The sequence below is a fragment of the Lonchura striata genome, chromosome 2 (assembly GCF_050655825.1).
Source record: "Lonchura striata isolate lonStrDom1 chromosome 2, ASM5065582v1, whole genome shotgun sequence".
Taxonomy (NCBI): Eukaryota; Metazoa; Chordata; class Aves; order Passeriformes; family Estrildidae; genus Lonchura; species Lonchura striata.
Window position 1 is genome coordinate 113,416,777 of NC_140704.1, and position 17,396 is coordinate 113,434,172.

The following is a 17,396-nucleotide window of genomic DNA, read 5'->3' on the forward strand; positions in this document are numbered from 1 at the left end:
TTACTCTTGATTTGCACTCTGCTGTAAGAAACAAGCATGTCACGTTTTTCCTTGGGAAGTCACTGTGCCAAAGATTGCTGTAGGCTGTACAAGCTCATTAGGAACGTGCCACTTTTATACCTACCTTGTTCATATACTCTCCTCTGGATCCATTATTGGCCATTATCAGAGAGGGAACTCGGCCAGCTGTGGTTTAACTTGGTACTGCTGCTTTTACAACCTTAGATGTGTCTGGAGGACTTATCCTATAAGACGCAGACCAAACAAGTAACAAATTGAGACAATAGAATTGCTGTTTAATAGTTATTCCTGATACTTTTTGCAAGAATCAACATGATTTAAATGACTTGTTTCTGTAGGAAAAAAAGCCTGGAGATACTTTTTCAGTCTTATCTGACCTTCTGCAGCAAACCTCATTGGATTTGATTCTAATCTAACTTTACAAATGAGAAACAAACATCATGGAAATGAATGGAATGCCATAAAACTGGATTTTAAATTAGAATTGGGCCACTAACACTGTTTTAGAGGATTGTAACACAACTGACTTCAAAGACCTCTCTATTACCCAAATGTAAAGATGTGGGGAACTTGCTTTATTGACCTAATCTGAGATTTCAGCTTTAAATTAAACAGAATTTAGAATTTTATTCTAATTCTGCTTCAGATTGTAATCTAACCTAATTAAAGACCTATAACAGTGTGCAAAATACAATGAAAAGGCACACATGTGGATTCACTATGCCAGTACCAAGGGAAACCCATGTTTCTCAAGCACTGTACTTCATGGAATTTATAAGACTGTAGAGTTTGCAAAGTTTATGTAGCTTAGGTGAGCATCACATATAAATTGTAATCTGGGGACAATGTGGCTGCCAGAGTTCAATTTCCAACTTGTCCTCAGGCCTTTTTATGCTTATGTATGCCCCACCTACAAATGTGCTTAACTAAAAGGCTGGTACAAACGAGTGACGTTCAGTCAGCATTTTCACACGATTACCTTGCCAATTAAAAATGGGCTTGGTACTGAGTTTAGAAGTCAACTCAGATACTCCTAGCTTGGGCAGAGAGTTGCTTTCAGGCAGGGTGAGGCCAGGTCTGATTTTGTAGGAGATGTCACGCCTGCTTGGAGAGACGCCGTGACTCGCCAGGGAGCTCACTCCCTTGGGCCTTTCTCCTGGACTGCAGCCAGAGGAAAAAGCACCGCTGTGAGACTGAAGTGTGACTTTGATCCAGAAAGTGGCTGCAACTTCGCCCAGTGCTTCTTCTTTGTTTACTGTGGTTTCTTTTCACATCCTCAGTATTGCTGCCATACTGCCTATGATGGTTTCAGAAGAAAAAAAAATTCCTGTCATCAGTTTAAATTGTTTTTAAAAATTACTCTGAGCATAGCCTAATTGTCTGTTGTTTCCACTGTAAGAGGAAAACTGTATGTGTCTGGGATTTGATAACTGTAGAGTGTAAGAAAGAAGATTTACAGTATTTAAAGTATATTATTTATATATATTTTATACTAAAAGAGAAGACAGAAGATATATATCACAATGATGACTTTCCTGTAGGTGAGAGGGCAAAGCAAGAGCTGTTTGTCTTTAGAAATGCATCTCTGGGTATTATTTGCAGAAGAAAAATTCTTATCCTGGAGATCAAAAGCATTAAAGTGTCTGGAAAATAGCAAATTGTTCAGATAACCATATCTGCACATAGAAAATGCACACTTCAATCTGGAAACAAATTGGTTATTGAATGTAACTAATTATGCATATGTATGTGACAGTAATTTGTGCAAATAATTGTGATAACTGTCAATACAAATTAGATGTTTGTCATTTGCACATATTGTGTATGATATTTGGCTTGTGTGTTTGCACATTAACATGAGAGAGGTTGCGACATAAGGCTTTTTCTTGACTTCCTTATGTAATAAATGCAAAAATGTTTGGACCATCAGAGAACAAAGCTATATTATTTCAAACAATTGCAACAATTGCATTTGGTCAGTATTAATATTTTGAAGTAGCCTGAATAATAATGAAGAAAATTTTATTCCTCTATCAATGTCCAAATCAAATAGCAATACAAGTTCTCCCAGTGGCATTTGTGCAGATATAACTTGTCAACACCTCCTACTCTTTGCAATGAAGAGTAGGAGCCTTATCTTCTGTACAAGATGGAACTTGATTCATTTACATTTTCCCTTTTCAAAGCAACAAGTAGTAAAAGCCAGAAACTCTCTGAGACTTAACTATTTCACATGTCCCCTGTCACTGTTATTTGTACCCTCTCACTTAAGTTAGACAATGGCATCTTTTTTTCAGAGAAAATAAGACTTTGAATAAACTATGCATGTTTGTCTCTGATCATTTCACTACTTTAGCTTTGTTTAGCAACATGGTCTAGAGCTCTTCAATGGCATTATTTTCCTTTCTATGGTGTTATAACATTTTTTTTATTATTGGTGTTTCTATAATACAAAAAAATACCAATACAGTTAACAAGAATCAAAGGGCATCAGATATTCTTGCAGCTATTCCAACCAGTAATTTTATTACTCTCAATGTCTTATTTATTATTCTCCAATAATATGTATTGATATTTTTAATCAAACGGTGGAAAAGGTCTGTACCTTAGGGGCTTAAATTAACTCATTGGTTCCTGCGGGAAATGCTTTATGTTTTGCTTAAATAGGATTTTCATAGCCTTTTTTAAGATTTTAAAATAATGTAGGTAATCCATGGATACAGAGAGCTCATAAGAACAAGTAATATTCCATACCAATTCATACAGATTAATTGGTGTAGACAGAAAAAAAAAAGAAAAATAAACCTGCCATGGTGAGGCTTTCTGCATACCAGACTGCTCAGCTCTGAAGTTCATATGATGGTGAAAGCAGAAACAAGGTCCTATAGCTTTTTTCTTTGTTGACAATGAAATTTGGGAGCTGATTTCTGTCTAGTTATTCCATTGATTCTGTACATCAGTAAACTACAGAAGGAAGAAAGCATGTACACACCCCATCAATTGTAAGTTCTTAATCTGTCATCTATTTTCTGCACATCTCTGAAGTGAGCGGCACTGTGCCTTGGGTGTCACTCAATAGAAATGCTCCATCTGTTTCCGTCACCACAGCAGGATTTTTAAATTAATCATAGAAGGCATTAACCACCCCTTCATACAGCACCTTCTTCCTTCCATCATTGATACTATCTTTTTTCAGTCAGTCTCACTCCATGAAACACATTGACTGACCAATGTTAATCACGTTTGATTTCTGTATCCAGGACTTTGCTGGTTTGAATATTTAATTGGTTTGCAACATCATATAATGATTTCTCAGAAACTCATCTTTATTAGGAATGTTTTTTAAATTGCCTGATACTTCATTTTTTTTCATTTCAAAACACTTAAATTAGGAACTTTAGATTTGTAAATCATCCTACTCTACCTACCAACAATTTGCTCATTCCCATTACTAGTGCAACTCAGCAGTTTTACTCCTTCCATGTGTAATAAATGTGGATTTAAGACCATACAAAATTAACTACTAACTTTTGTTTTGAAAATGTATTAATAGGCCTGGGAATTATCCATAGTGGGGTCAATGGCTAGATATGGAAACCAGTGACGAGTGGCATTCCTTAGGGGTTGATACTGAGACTGGTGCTGCTTAGCATCTTTGTCAGTTTCATGGACAGTGGGATTGAGTGCACACTCAGCAAGATTGCTGACATCAAGTTGTGTGGTGCAGTCAACATGCTGGATGGAAGGGATGCCATCCAGAAGGCCTGAAGAGTGAGCCCATATGAAACTCATGAAGTTCAAGGCCAGTTGTAAGGTATTGCACCTGTGTTGGGACAGTCCCAAGTAAAAATACAGGCAGGGCAGCCCTGGGTTCAGAGCAGCCCCGAAGAGAAGGATTTGGATTGTATCAGTGATGAGAAACTCAGCGCTGGCTCAGAGAAGTTATGGGTGCCTCTTTTCCAGAAGCGTTCAAGGCCAGGTCAGATGGACTTGGAGGAATCTGGTCTAGTGAAAAATATCCCTGCCCATGGCCATGAGGGTTGGAACTAGATAATCTATAAGATCCCTAACCAGCCAAACCATTCTATGATGAAAAGCAGATAGAAATGAATTTAAGGTAAAACAGGATAATAGTGATAGATTTTTAGTGATTAAATTATCTAGTAAAACTATGTAATTCCTTTCATAAGAGCTAAAGAGTGACAGGATTTTAAGAAGCAGGTAGCATCTCCTTGATATTCAAAAGGCTAACACATTTGAGCAAATCATTGTCTTTGTCCCCAGTCTGACTAAAGGGCAATAAACTCATAGTTGACATTCATAATATAAGGCTATAAAATATGTTTACAGGTTCACTGAGTCCAACTTGTTGTTGTAAGCAAAACATCAGAGAGGTCCTTTCCCCAAAGTTATCAAGTTCCCATCTCCTAATAATTAGATGTGTTATTCACTATCCTTTAATTATAACCTCACTGAACTGCAGAAAACTGATCCCTTTGTTTACATTACGTTAATTCATGGAAAAATAATACACCTTTGGGTGGAACATGCACAGGTTCCTCTCCCTCAGTTACTCTTCTAATACTTACTGCAACAAGATGTAGTTAAAGTGTGCATTACAAGACCACAGGATTTCTGCTATAATTTGTGGTAAAGGTGTATGCCCAGCAATTAGTATATTTTTGTAATAGGATATTGATTCATTGTAATACAGCTTTGTAAAGAACTACAAACAAGAAGACAAAATAATGACTCTTTTAATAATAAATAAATTCATCATAAGTCACTGAAGCTGTTTACAAGACAAAGTCAGAAACATGTCTTTGACTCCTGATATAAAAATAGTGACCTTTAAAGGGAGACTATATTTCCAGGGGAGTGTAAGTTGTTGCTAAGAGAATTTCTGTCACACAGAGGCACAATAGTCCTTGAAGAACTTCAGTTCTCCTGGGCTAACAATTGGAAAAAGCAAGATTTAGGGTATATATGCAATTTTTGTTTGTCTGTTTGATTTTCCTCTATAAGTGTGGTTTCTGTCTGGGATGGTAAATATAAGTTGGAATTGAGGAAGTCATAAATTCCTAAGTAAAAAATGTGTCTGATTTCAGTGGGGCTGACTTGTTAATTGTTTATACCCTAAGAACTTAATTTGTCTGGAGTAGCAGACCTACAGAATTCACCTATGATGGAAATTACATAAGGTTTAACAACTCTGAGGTGCATCAAAGTGGACAGAAGAAGGAAGGGGACAGAGGAAAAGATCTCATCTGGAGGAGTTATTTCAGGTGTCCTAAAATCGAAATTCAGTGATCTGACTTATCTCGTAGTCATTTCCACTTTGTTTTGAGCTTTTTTCTTTCTTTACTTTTTACTCAATGGTATCTGAACCTGGGAAGGAGTGGAAATTTTCATTTTAGTTTAGCTTCTTATACAATCAGCCACAGTTTTTTCCTTATTTCAAACTTTCAGAAAGGTTTGGTTACCTATTTCCCTACATTACAAACACTTTCCTGAATCATTCTTGCTGATTATCTTTCTTTCAACATTTTTTCTATGATTCCTATTTGCATAATATGTTAAGCTCAGGCTTCTTCAGTGTTAACATAACTCACCCATTCATTTGTAGATCTCATTCCCTAGAATCCCATTCCTCCATACACTTCAAGAATCACAGAATACTCTGAATTGGAAGTCATTGACAAGGATCAAGTCCGAATCCTGGCTCTGCACACCCCAAGAGTCACATTGTGTATCTGAGAGTGTTGTCCAAACTCTTTAACTCTGGTGCTGTGACCACTTCTCTGGGGAGCCTGTTCCAGTGCCCAACCACTCCTATGGTGAAGAATCTTTTTCTGATATCTAATCTAAAACTTTCTTGACACAGTTTCAGACCATTCCCTCTGGTCCTGTCACTGGTCACCATAGAGAAGAGATCAGGGTCTGCTCCTCATCTTCTCCTCATGAGGATATTGTAGACCCCTCAGTCTCCTCTTCCCCAGGGGGAAAGGTCAAAGTGACATCCACTGCTCCTCAAAATGCCTTCCCCTCAAGGCTCTTCACCATCTTCATTGCCCTCCTTTGGACACTCTCTAATAGCTTCATGTCTTTTTTATATTATGGCACCCAAAACTGCCCCCAGTACTCGAGGTGAGGCTGCCCCAGTGCACAGCAGAGTGGGACAATCCCCTCCCTTGCCTGGCTGGTGATGCTGTGCCTGATGCCCCCCAGGACACATTTGGCCCTCTTGGCTGCCAGGGCACTGCTGACTCATGTAAAACTGGCCAGTGACCAGGACCCCCAGGGCCCTTTCACCTTTCTTCTTTCCAGTATGTCATTCCCCAGTCTTTCTGTACATTCCAGGTGCAGAATCTGACCCTTTCTCTCCCTTTGTAAACTTCATACATTTGGTGATTGCCCAGCCCTCTGGTTTATCAAAGTCAATTTTCAACGTGCCTCTGCCTTCAGCTTGCTCTGTTTCACTTAATAATCTGTCTTCCAAATGTTTACTTCATCTCTTCATGCCACCTTTTACTGAAAAAAATTCTTAATCTTTTCCACCAAACTTCCCCTGCAGGGAGAAAAGCCCAACTCTACCTTCAGATCATTCTTTTACCTCCACTTTCCCCCCTCTCCCAAAAGTCGCTAACTTCTCATAAACTTGTGCTTTCACAAGTCACTGCCTAGTGACTTTCTTTAGAATAATGAAACACTCCTCTTGTTTGACAAAGAGTCTTTGTCTTATAACTTTTGGTAGGAGATATTTTTTGTGATGATTATTCTCCTTAACACGAAGTGAGAGACCACTGTTGCTGGGTTTTATTTTGATAGCAACAGTTTTTCCTGCTTGACAGTTTGAAGCAGTGTGCTGTATTATAGCTGGTCCATTGTTTTATTTTATCCAATTTTGATACAATGAGAAAACACAGAAAATTAGAAAATAGAGAACAAATAATTTTATTAGACTACATTGTCAGTTAGGGGGTTTATGTTTACACAGAGTGGAATATTCCCATTGAGTAGAACTGTGCTTTTATCTGTCACTCAGTGTTAGTTATAAAATATTTTTGGTTAATATTAACAAAGGTAATTTTCTGAGCTGCAAAGGGCAGTCAGTTTAAGACTAAATTCAGAAAGTAAAATTATTATTGAATACAAACATTAATAGCAAAGCAAACCATCTGTATCTCAAAAATTTTTTGGATGCATTTTTATGTTTTATGCAGTAATGATAGTTGTTGCTGTGCAAGTCTGCATGCAATTTGAGGTATGTTAAAACCTAAAAAAAAAGGCTACTCAGACATTTACTGTTACTTTTTTGATTCTGTTAGTTTTTAAGTCTATTTCTTGTTAATTTATGGTATTCTATTGCAAACAGCCTGTGTCTTAACTTATGCTTTCTTAATAGGTGGATAATAGGTATTATCCACCTGAGCAAAATATGAGAAAAGGCACATTAGAGGCATGACTATTTAAAGTACTGTTTCTTAGGGGACTGAACAGTCCTTCCCTTCCAGCATTTCCCCAGGAAGTTAATACTCCATTTTGTCCCATGTACTGTCCTCTGGAGCAGTCAGAAGTCTGATTAGCCTAGTCAGATTTCGTTGACACTTCCTACAGGGTCATGTGGGGATACATGCTATGGGGCCCAATGGCAGGAGAAAGCACTAGGAAAGGAGCTGCTGTTGATGGAGTAGCAGTGCTAGAAATACCAGTTAACATCTCATTTCATATATTCTATTACTATTGAACAGATGTACTTGTCTGTTTGCTACTGTTGATTTTTAATCCCTGTTACCAAGGTAAATACTTCCTTCTTCCTCAAAGAAAGTAAGAAGCAAGAAAGGTATAAGTCCTTTGCTTTCACATCTCCAAAAGTGTCAACCTTCCCAATGACATTCATGTGTTTTGCTGGTTGAATTCACATTTCATTTACAAACGCACCACTGACCCACTTGAATTATCATCCAATCATATGATAGTTGGAGCTGGAAAATACCTTAAAGATTATCTAGTTCCAGTCCCCCTGTCACTGGCAGAGACACTGTTCACTGTAACACTGTTCACTGTACCAGTGGCAGGGCAATTGGAACTAGATGATCTTTAAGGTATTAGATAAGATCTAAACCCCATCCCACCTGGCCAGCCACTTCCAGGGATGAGGCATCCACAACTTCTCTGGGCAATCTGTTCCAGTGTCTCCCCACAGTAAAGAATTACTTCCTTATATCTAAGCCTACTCTCAGTTTAAAGCCATTCCCTCTTGTCCTATGCCCTTATAAAAATCCTTCTCCAGTTTTTTTTTAAGCCCCATTGAGTAACTGGAAGGCTTTTATTAGATCTCCCTGGAGCACTTTTTTTTCAAGGCTTAACAACCCCAATTCTTTCCACTCTCTTTACAGGAGAGGTGCTCCAGTCCTCTGATCATCTATGCAGCCTTTCTCTGAACTTGCCACACCATGTCCCCATCCTTCTTATGCTGAGGGCCCCATAGCTGGATGTAATATGCCAAGTAAGGTCTCACAAGAAAAGAATAGAGGGAGATAATCACCTCCCTTGACCTGCTGTTAATGCAGCCCAGGATATGGCAGCTTTCTGGGCTGCAAGCATACACTGCTGAGATATGTTGAACTTCTTGTCAACCAACATCCTCAAAACTTTCTCCTTCAGACTGCTCTCAATCCATCCTCTGCCCAATTTGTACATGCTTGGGATTGCCCCAGTCCCAGTGCAGGACCTGTTGAACTTCATGAGGTCCACACAGGCCCACCTCTCAAACCTGTCCATGTCCCTCTGGATGGCATCCCTTCCCTGCAGTGTGCTGACTACACCACACAGCTTGGTGCCAGCAGCTAACTTGCTCAGGGTGCCCTCAGTCCCACTGTCCATGACACTGACAAAGATGTTGATCAGTGCTGGTCCCAGTGATGGCCCCTGAGGAATGCCATTCATCACTGGTCTCCACTTGGCCATAGAGATGGTCAGCACAGATCTTTCAGTGCCACCATCTAGCCAATTCCACTGAATGGTCCCATCCATCAAATATATGACTTTACAATTTAGAGACAGGACAGCCTCTGGGACAGGGTTAAATGTAGTCTGTCCCCTTTTCCATCCCAACTCTCTCAAAAAAACCATGAAATCATCAGACAAGAGAGAACTATGATTTTAAAACCAGTATCTATTTGCACTCCAGTTTTCTGCTGTCAACTGCAGAGTGATTTCACCTGACAGATAAATAAAGGATACCAGTCAGAAACAAATACCTCCCTATGTAGTGTTTCACTGAGGTCTCTCAATGGCATACCCAAATGTTGAATTTACCACCATGAAGTTGGCAAGTAAAACATATACTCAATTGTCATATTTCATGACAATTTTCATAAGACTCTGATCAAAATCAGAGTATGTTTCACTAGATTTTCAAGTAGGCAAATAATGTAAGAGGCCTAAATAATAGTTAGCAATACTACCTGTATTACAGGTCAGATTCTTCCACCTATGATTGTCTGCTTTCTCAGTCTCATTACATACTATTTCCATTTCCAATACAATGACTTTTAAAAATATATTTTGCTACTTAATTTCACTGATGGTGAAAGATAATGTATTTCATAGCAATGCTGAAATCTCTTAAATGTTTTATACCACAATGAAAGACTTAGTAAAACTATATGTGTATATTTAAGCTACGAACTTTTGGACTAGTGTCTTATGTTTTATTTCATTTTAAAATGCAGATCACACTATATTCATTCATATTTTATTTCTATTCTGACAGATTTTCTCTAATGTTTTTCAGGAAGTAATCTTGAGACACAAACTCAGTTCTTGGATAGGTACCCAAAAAAGTGCGTATGTGCTGTATAAATATTCAAAATGATCAATTAATAAAAAAAGAACATAATAACTGTGCTGGATCAGACCAAAATTATAGATAGAACAGGATATCAAGTGAAAAATTAAGAAAACAGGACAAGTGAGTAGTCATGCTTCTCCCAAAAGTTGCAGCAGACTGATTACTTGCAATGTGGGCCGTTCATGGGCACTGTGTACTCTGAGATTCTATAGATATCTGTTTCATGAACTTTTCCAGTTTGGCCTTCCACCTTTGCAAGTTTTAACTTTCAAAAAACCCTTTCACAAGTAGTGCTTAATGTTAACACATGCTACATGAAAAATCCACCTCATTTTGTCTCTTTTGACCCAATCACTTTATGAATTAATTTGATGTCTCAACTTCTGCCATGAAGAGATACAATGAACAAGTGATGCCTATTCAACCTCACCATGCCACTCCCAATTTTTTATTAATTTATCATATATCCCCTCAATGGTCTGTTTTCCAGGATAAAGTTTCCTAGCCTGTATAATTGTTCCTCCCCTGGAAGTCATTCATAGCTTTGATCATCTTTATTGGTCATCTTTCTATATACCACAGTTTTTTTGAGGGAGAATCAGGGCTGCCTGTAACATTCATGATGCAAGGACAAAGTAGCACCTTGATAATCACAACCATTATTTCTCAAACAATTTTAGTGTTTACTTTTATTAAAACATTTATTTCTCTTGATTCCTTGTTACAAGCCAGGATTTGAAATTCAAGACTGACTAATGAATACTGCTTTTGGCATAGCAAATTCAAGTTTGTTTTTAAGTGATAGAGCTCCAGGCTACAATATGTTTGCAAGCTAGGTTTGGTTATGCTGAAACCAGACAACATAGATCCAGTTCTACCTTTGAAAGTTTAGATAATAATGATTCATGCTAATAGAGGTTGTCTAGAGCAGTTCAACTCCAGCTCACTACAGAATTTATAATAAAATATGTTAAACAGGGTCACAGACACAAGTGAGTCATAGATGTTAATAGACCTGGGCAATCCAATCTACTAAGAAGCAATGTGACTGAGACATGTCCTCTTAAAGGGGTCCAAGCTCTATTAACAGCCCAGCTGGGACCACTTGTCCTGTGCTATAAAACAGCAAGGTAAAAGAACACACCCTGAAAAAGAGTACCAGACCTATCCCTTTCCCATATTCTGATGCAATTGCTCAAAAAAAAAATGTAGTGCAATTTCATCCCAGACATCTGACAGGCTATTCATGAATGTAGACAGACTCAGCTCTTTCTGTAAATGATGGAAGAATTTGACTCCATTTTTATTGAACTGCTACAGTTCTATTAGACTTATAACTTAATGGCATATTTTACCCTTTTCTGTGCTAGAAGTATAATTACCTTTCACAGGTTTTTGAATGTATTTAAGAAATGGATGTTTATCCTGTAATTTATAATATTCTTTTAAAATTAAATATTTAATCAGATTATTCTCATGGTACATATATCAATTTAATAAATTAATTTCTGATCATAATATTTCATGACTTGTTAACACAGAGGAGTTTAAACTAATAAGAATGCTTTTCTTGAATAAAATCAATTGCTGTTTCTATTTCTCAAGGGTGTTTTTTACTTTAGGGCTTCTTGCATTTCTTGGCTTTTTTACTGGATCAGTTTGCAAATTTAAAGGTCTGGTGAGGTTTCATTCTTTTTACTATCTGCTCCTAATTATGCATATTTTTTATTTCCATAACAAGCTTTAAAAAAGACACAGGGAGTCCAAAGTAGATATGTATTTTAATGAACATTCATTTATCTCTATGAATAACTTGAAAAATAAAAGCAGTTAGAAAAAATGTCAGTTCAACATTACAACAGAAAATTTTAATTAAAAAATGTAAATATGATTGAGGCTGACATTTTCCAACATCTGAATAATTTGGAGTATTTGGTGCTTATCACATTGCTATAACAAGAAAAATGTTTCTTCGAACCTTTGAATTAAACAATAAATAAATTAATTAAACAATAGAACAAGAGCTTGACATTTTTTAGTTTGGAACCATGAATTGACCAGCCATAATAATCTCAGTATAAAAGACGATATCCTGTGCCTAATAAAATGTTACTAAATCAGCATATTTCTTTAAAAAAAAAGAAAGTAACATCATCTAACAAGTTTTTTCTAAATAGAAGTTTAATAAGATGCTATTGAAAAGCTCTTAGAATCACTCTGAAATTCCAGAATAAATTGTCAGTTACAATTTTAAATGTGTCATGGAGATTGATACATCTTTCATGCAGTGACTTCCTTGCTGGACAGGTTTGAGTTACCATGAGTACTCCACCCATGCATATATGAAAGATTAGCAAGGAAAAGAATTGCTGAAAAATATAAGCTAGGTCTACATTAGTAAGTGAATGACATGCACAGAGAGTGACATTGCTCTGAGAGGAAACAATCAAAAATTCTCTGCACTGAATCAGCAAAAAAAGTACTGCGCTTTTCCCATGATCTTTGAGAATGGAGATAGCATTGTACTGAGTTCAGTTCACACACTGACTAACATTACACTCCTCTCAGGCTTGCCGATCTTTTCCATTCAAAGATAGACAGAAATTTCTGTAAATGGAGTCAGGATTATGTTTACTTCCCAACTGACATGCAAGTTTGCTCTGTTTAGAAGAATATCAATAACACTGCAGTCAGAGGAGCTGTTGAATGTGTTGCAATCAGATTTTGCAAGACATGGGAATCATGCTGGAAAAGCCTGTGGTAAGACAGGACCTACGCAGAGCGTTGTTCCCAGGAAAGAGCTGATAACAGTGGCCAGCTGCAAGTGACACAGGGGGTCAACAAAGGGAAAAGCTGCCTCTACGTGCTACAAAACCTGAGATGTCACTGGGAGGGGACAGGCAAAGGGGGCCAGAAGGGCGAGCCAGCCTTTACTCAGCACGTGTGACTTGACAGGTCTGTACAGGCTGTAGATGAATCCTTCAAAACTATAACTTCCTTGTCAAGGAATGAACAAGTGACAATGAATGTATGGGAGGTGCCACATTGGAATCGTGCATCTTTTCCTTGCAATCAATTAGCTGCAATTTGCCCCACGAAAGGGTTAACCACAGTCCAGTTTTATCTAGTGAATGACTAGACAGCACCTCTTGAAATCAGTTAGCTGTGTATAGGGTGAGGACCATGTGGATATTTACAATTAAATCTGTAGCATGGTAGTACAGCGATAGTAACATTATATTGCACACAGGACACAATGCCAGAGTCATGTTTCATGCAGCCCAGCTATCACCCAATAGCAGGACTACAGGTGGTGCCAGCACCATAAGAGAAAAATATTAAAGATGAGTTGAAGTGAGGCAATAAGAAAACTTCAAATGTCTGTAGCCTACAGTGCAGCCCCCACAAATACAAATCCCTGTTCTGCATCATGGATGAGGTGAATACACTCTGATGTCTCCTGAAAGAAAACCAGAGATAATCAGGCCTTTGAACTGTTCTACTCCATGAAGCTGATGTGTAAGAAACTGACATTTTTTATCATCAGCGAATTATGTTTTTTAATTATATTGTATATAATTAAAAATTATATTGTATTATATTATAAATTAAAATGTTGCTCTATAAAATAGTTACCTTTATTGTTTTCCTCTTATTATTACACTTTAGTGATGGATGAGCACCTGTCTTACTCTATTACTTCCTCAAGAAAGGATTATTTTAGGTAACAGCAAAGATTTCTGTAGTCAGCAATCACAGCAATTTATATGACTGACTTGTGGCTGATATGTGCACAATCTGTAATAAAGCTTTTAGTCTTTTAGTCAAATGAGGTTCAACTGGCCTTCTCATTAGAAAGGAGCACTTGATGAGTGAAGTGCATTTACTTTTTTTTGTGATCTGTGTTGGCTAAACCCTCAAGACTCCATAATCCCTGAGCCTTTTGTTTCACCCTTCTATTCATAATCTCCATGAAAATACCTCACATCTCAGGACATGCTCCATCAGTGGAGATCTCTGGCCAACACAATGCTGAGATTGACTCTGCAGCACTGCCATTAGTGCAGGTTCAGCTGCTGACTTCATCAGAGTTTGGGATGGCTCCTAACCACCAGAAGTATGTTCAGGTAACACAAGTTGTGTAAAAGCCTTTCATGTTCATTTCATACCATTTCACCAGCAACAGTGCACACAGTCCTTGAATTCAATGCTCACTCTTCCTGTAGCACGTAGAGGCAAAGCTTAAGATCATATGTGAGGATCCTAAAGGAACAGGGAGCAGCCTAAACTGACAACTTAAAAGTATTCAAGAAGAAAACTTAGCGGTTAATCCCTAGCTGTAAAGAGGATTAGGAAGCCATCTACTTGCAGTTTGAATTTCCTCTTCAGGTTGCGTGCTTCAACCAACTATTTCTCATAAAATGTGGGAAGGCAGGGTATAATCAGGTGTACTACTCAGGCTGTAGTACTTACTCTATGAAGTATTACTATAGTATTTAAATTCATTTTCTGCCTCCTTTCTGCACTACCCCTGGGAGTGCCCAAGGTTATTGGTATTAACCCTCTGCAGTGAGAAGGTTTCAGGTGCTGGATGGTTTTTCCATCAGGCTGGAAACTGGGAGGCTCAGCCTTGAACCCCATTCCAAAGAACACAATGTAACATATTTAATGTTTATTTGCAAATGGAGACTACCCACTCATGCTTTAAATCTGGGTTTTGTGTACGAAGAAATCTCTTATAAGAGACCTCAAGTAGAAACTCACAGAGATGACTCAGGGCTTCTCAGAGATCTTGTGCTACTAAGCTGCCTTTCCATGTCCAGCCTAACTTTCCTCAAACCTCAGTGACAATGGTGAGTATGCAAACAAATTTTCACAGCATATATTGTTCAGATTTGAAATATACTATGCTTTAAAAATATTGACCTATACATAATAATTTATTTTTACAAAGAGATTTCCAGCACCCTGTGGCTATCAATGTGCTTGTGCTGTTGCTGCTCTTTACAAACTGCTGACAAAACACAGAGCTCAGCTGGAGTATTTAACAGTGTAATCTAAACCTTGAAGCAGCCAAGCATTAGCACAGCTATGCTATTGCACAAAGCAGCAGCACAGCTATGCTCCTTCTACTGTTCAAATTACTGTGTTGGGCCTCATGGAAGATGATGAACAGGAGAGGAGAAAGGGAAGAAGGACAATGACAACAATAAAAGTGTTCCCCTACTGTCATTTTGCTCAATATTGCACAGCTCAGCATGACTCAGTACCCAGTAGATTTGAAATATCTGAACCTTCCTTTGTTTTCTGCTCCATCATGTCTTTATGGACATGTAGACCTGTCCCTAGAGGAAAAGCCTGCTCTGATTACAGCCCATATGTCAAGTGAGACACTGTACAAGACTTCTGAAATTACTATCTAAACCCTAGGTAGCTTCCCTTGAAAGAGAAGATTCTTCCAGTCTTCAGGACAACTCAGGCCTGACCTTAGCAATTCACATAAACAGGATGTATGGAAATACATGCCTCTTTAACCTTCTTGTCCTCCAGTGCACAACATAATGAATGCTGTAAGAAGGATTGATTTGTCTACTTTGAAACTTGGAATTGGTCCTGAAGGGCAGGTTTCACTCAGGTCAAAAGAAATGAGCTGCCTTTCCTTGTCTCTGTCTTATGTAGAAAACAGTCTCATCTCCTCAACTTTGCTTCTCAGAGAAAACAGAAGTGGGTGTGGAAGGGAAAGTAGGGAAGGTATCTGGGAAAGAAAACAATTGATTCCTAAGGGTAAATTTACTATGGTTTAGGTGTGTTCTTGCAGTAATTGCTATGAGCCCTACAGGATACAACAGAGCACTGAAATTTATTGCTGCTTCTAAGCTCAGACTGGATGGTTCTCACTCAGACTAGACTGAGAAGAAGGATCTAAAGGCTTTCATTAATAGACAGACAGAGCAAATCTATACTTTGGAACTGATCAGAAATATCAATAATTTTTTTTCTGATCATATGAAATATTTGATTCCTTAGCAAGAATTTATTTTCTGTCCTCTCCTCTTTCTGTTTCTTGATAAATTTCTTCTTGATAAATTTCAGGCATCTACATATATTAGTACTATTTAATACACTTTTATGGTCAATTTTGACCCAGGTGAGGCTGAAATCAGTATGTTTTGCATTTATGCTTTTAGATAAATAAAGTTGCATTCTTAATACACTGGCAAGTTACTTAAAGCTACAGAAAAGGGTGCAAGCAATACTTGACACTGTAGGCATATAAGCAGCATCTCCAAAGCCTGTCACTTGCCATTTCCACTGGTAGCAGCTGCATTCCTGCATCATTACCACCAGCAAAGACCCATTGGCACCTACAAGTCTGATGTGAGGACTGCCTGTAATGCCACGAGGCTTTTGTCATACCTGTGCCTCCTGTGTTAGTTTGCCAGACTGGAAATGCGGATCTGGTGATGGCTGTAGGCTTAGGCAAAACAGGAAACTGTCTAGGTCACTAGGCTGCAAATTAATCACTGTGCTGTGTGGGTGCCAAGGAAAGGGCATCAGATTTTCCAGCAGTTGGTATGGCTCAAGTGACCAATCCCTGCTTTATTTTTGAGCATTTCATATTGTTGTTTCGGCTGACCTGATGATAGATCAAAAGGAGAGCCATTGCCTGTCTCTTTTTCTATTCCCTTTTTCCCAGGAGACATTAAGCTTTAATTCCTGAACTCCAGGATCTTTTCCTAGCTTTTCTGTGAGTAAGAAAGAGACATAAAGACTCCATCAAAATGTATTTATCAAAAACTTTTAAAAATTCAGTCCCTATAGGGAAATACTAGATAGCAATTCAGAATTAGTTGGAAGGTCATGTGAATTTGTGGCAGGTATCAGCAATGAGCAAAAGGCTTGTAAAGGAATGCTTAGAAAAACTGCAAAAGAAACTCTAACATTATTATGGGAAAGTGTGGTGTCATGCTTTTCCTTAAAAGTTCCTTTAGCAGTGTTAGACTAACTAAGCCAAGAGTCTAGTAATCTTCACCATGACTTGGTAGAGAAGATGGAGCAGATTGAAATATTCATTGATATGTGAGGCAAGAAACACTACCTTGAGCATGCAACTGAAAAGACAGAAGACAGAGCAGCTGAATGATTTTGGTGGTTTTCAAGCTCATTGCCAAATGGAGAGAAGACAGCATAATATTGAGATCAAAGGGCTTTTGAATATTACCAGTCTAGCATTGAATAAAATTTTCCTTCACAGAAAGAGGTCTAGAGGGAGGTAAGTTGGAAAACAACCAAAGTCTCAAGTTTGTAAAGGAAAGAGCACATTGCCAGAAATAATCTTTGTTTTTAATTTCTCACATTACTCAAGAGTATGAAATTGAGACACTGTGCTTAGTGCCAAATGGTTTACATTTTATCATATGGAATATATTGTACATTTTTTATTTAGAATATTTGCATATAATGCAAGGGAAGTAAGTTTTTATGCGTTTTAAATATCTGGTGCAAAAAATATATGTCC

The 17,396-nt window shown here is 37.9% G+C and overlaps 1 long non-coding RNA gene across 3 annotated transcripts in view; it reads right to left on the bottom strand.

Moving 5' to 3' along the window:
- Positions 1–252: 252 nt before the first annotated feature.
- LOC146768377 (uncharacterized) overlaps positions 253–17,396 on the bottom strand; it is a 95,385-nt gene continuing 78,241 nt past the window's right edge. For 2 of the 3 annotated variants that reach the window (XR_014952893.1, XR_014952891.1), the window contains one exon: positions 1,326–13,337. This is a non-coding gene — a long non-coding RNA (uncharacterized LOC146768377). The other variant, XR_014952889.1, reaches the window with a different exon arrangement.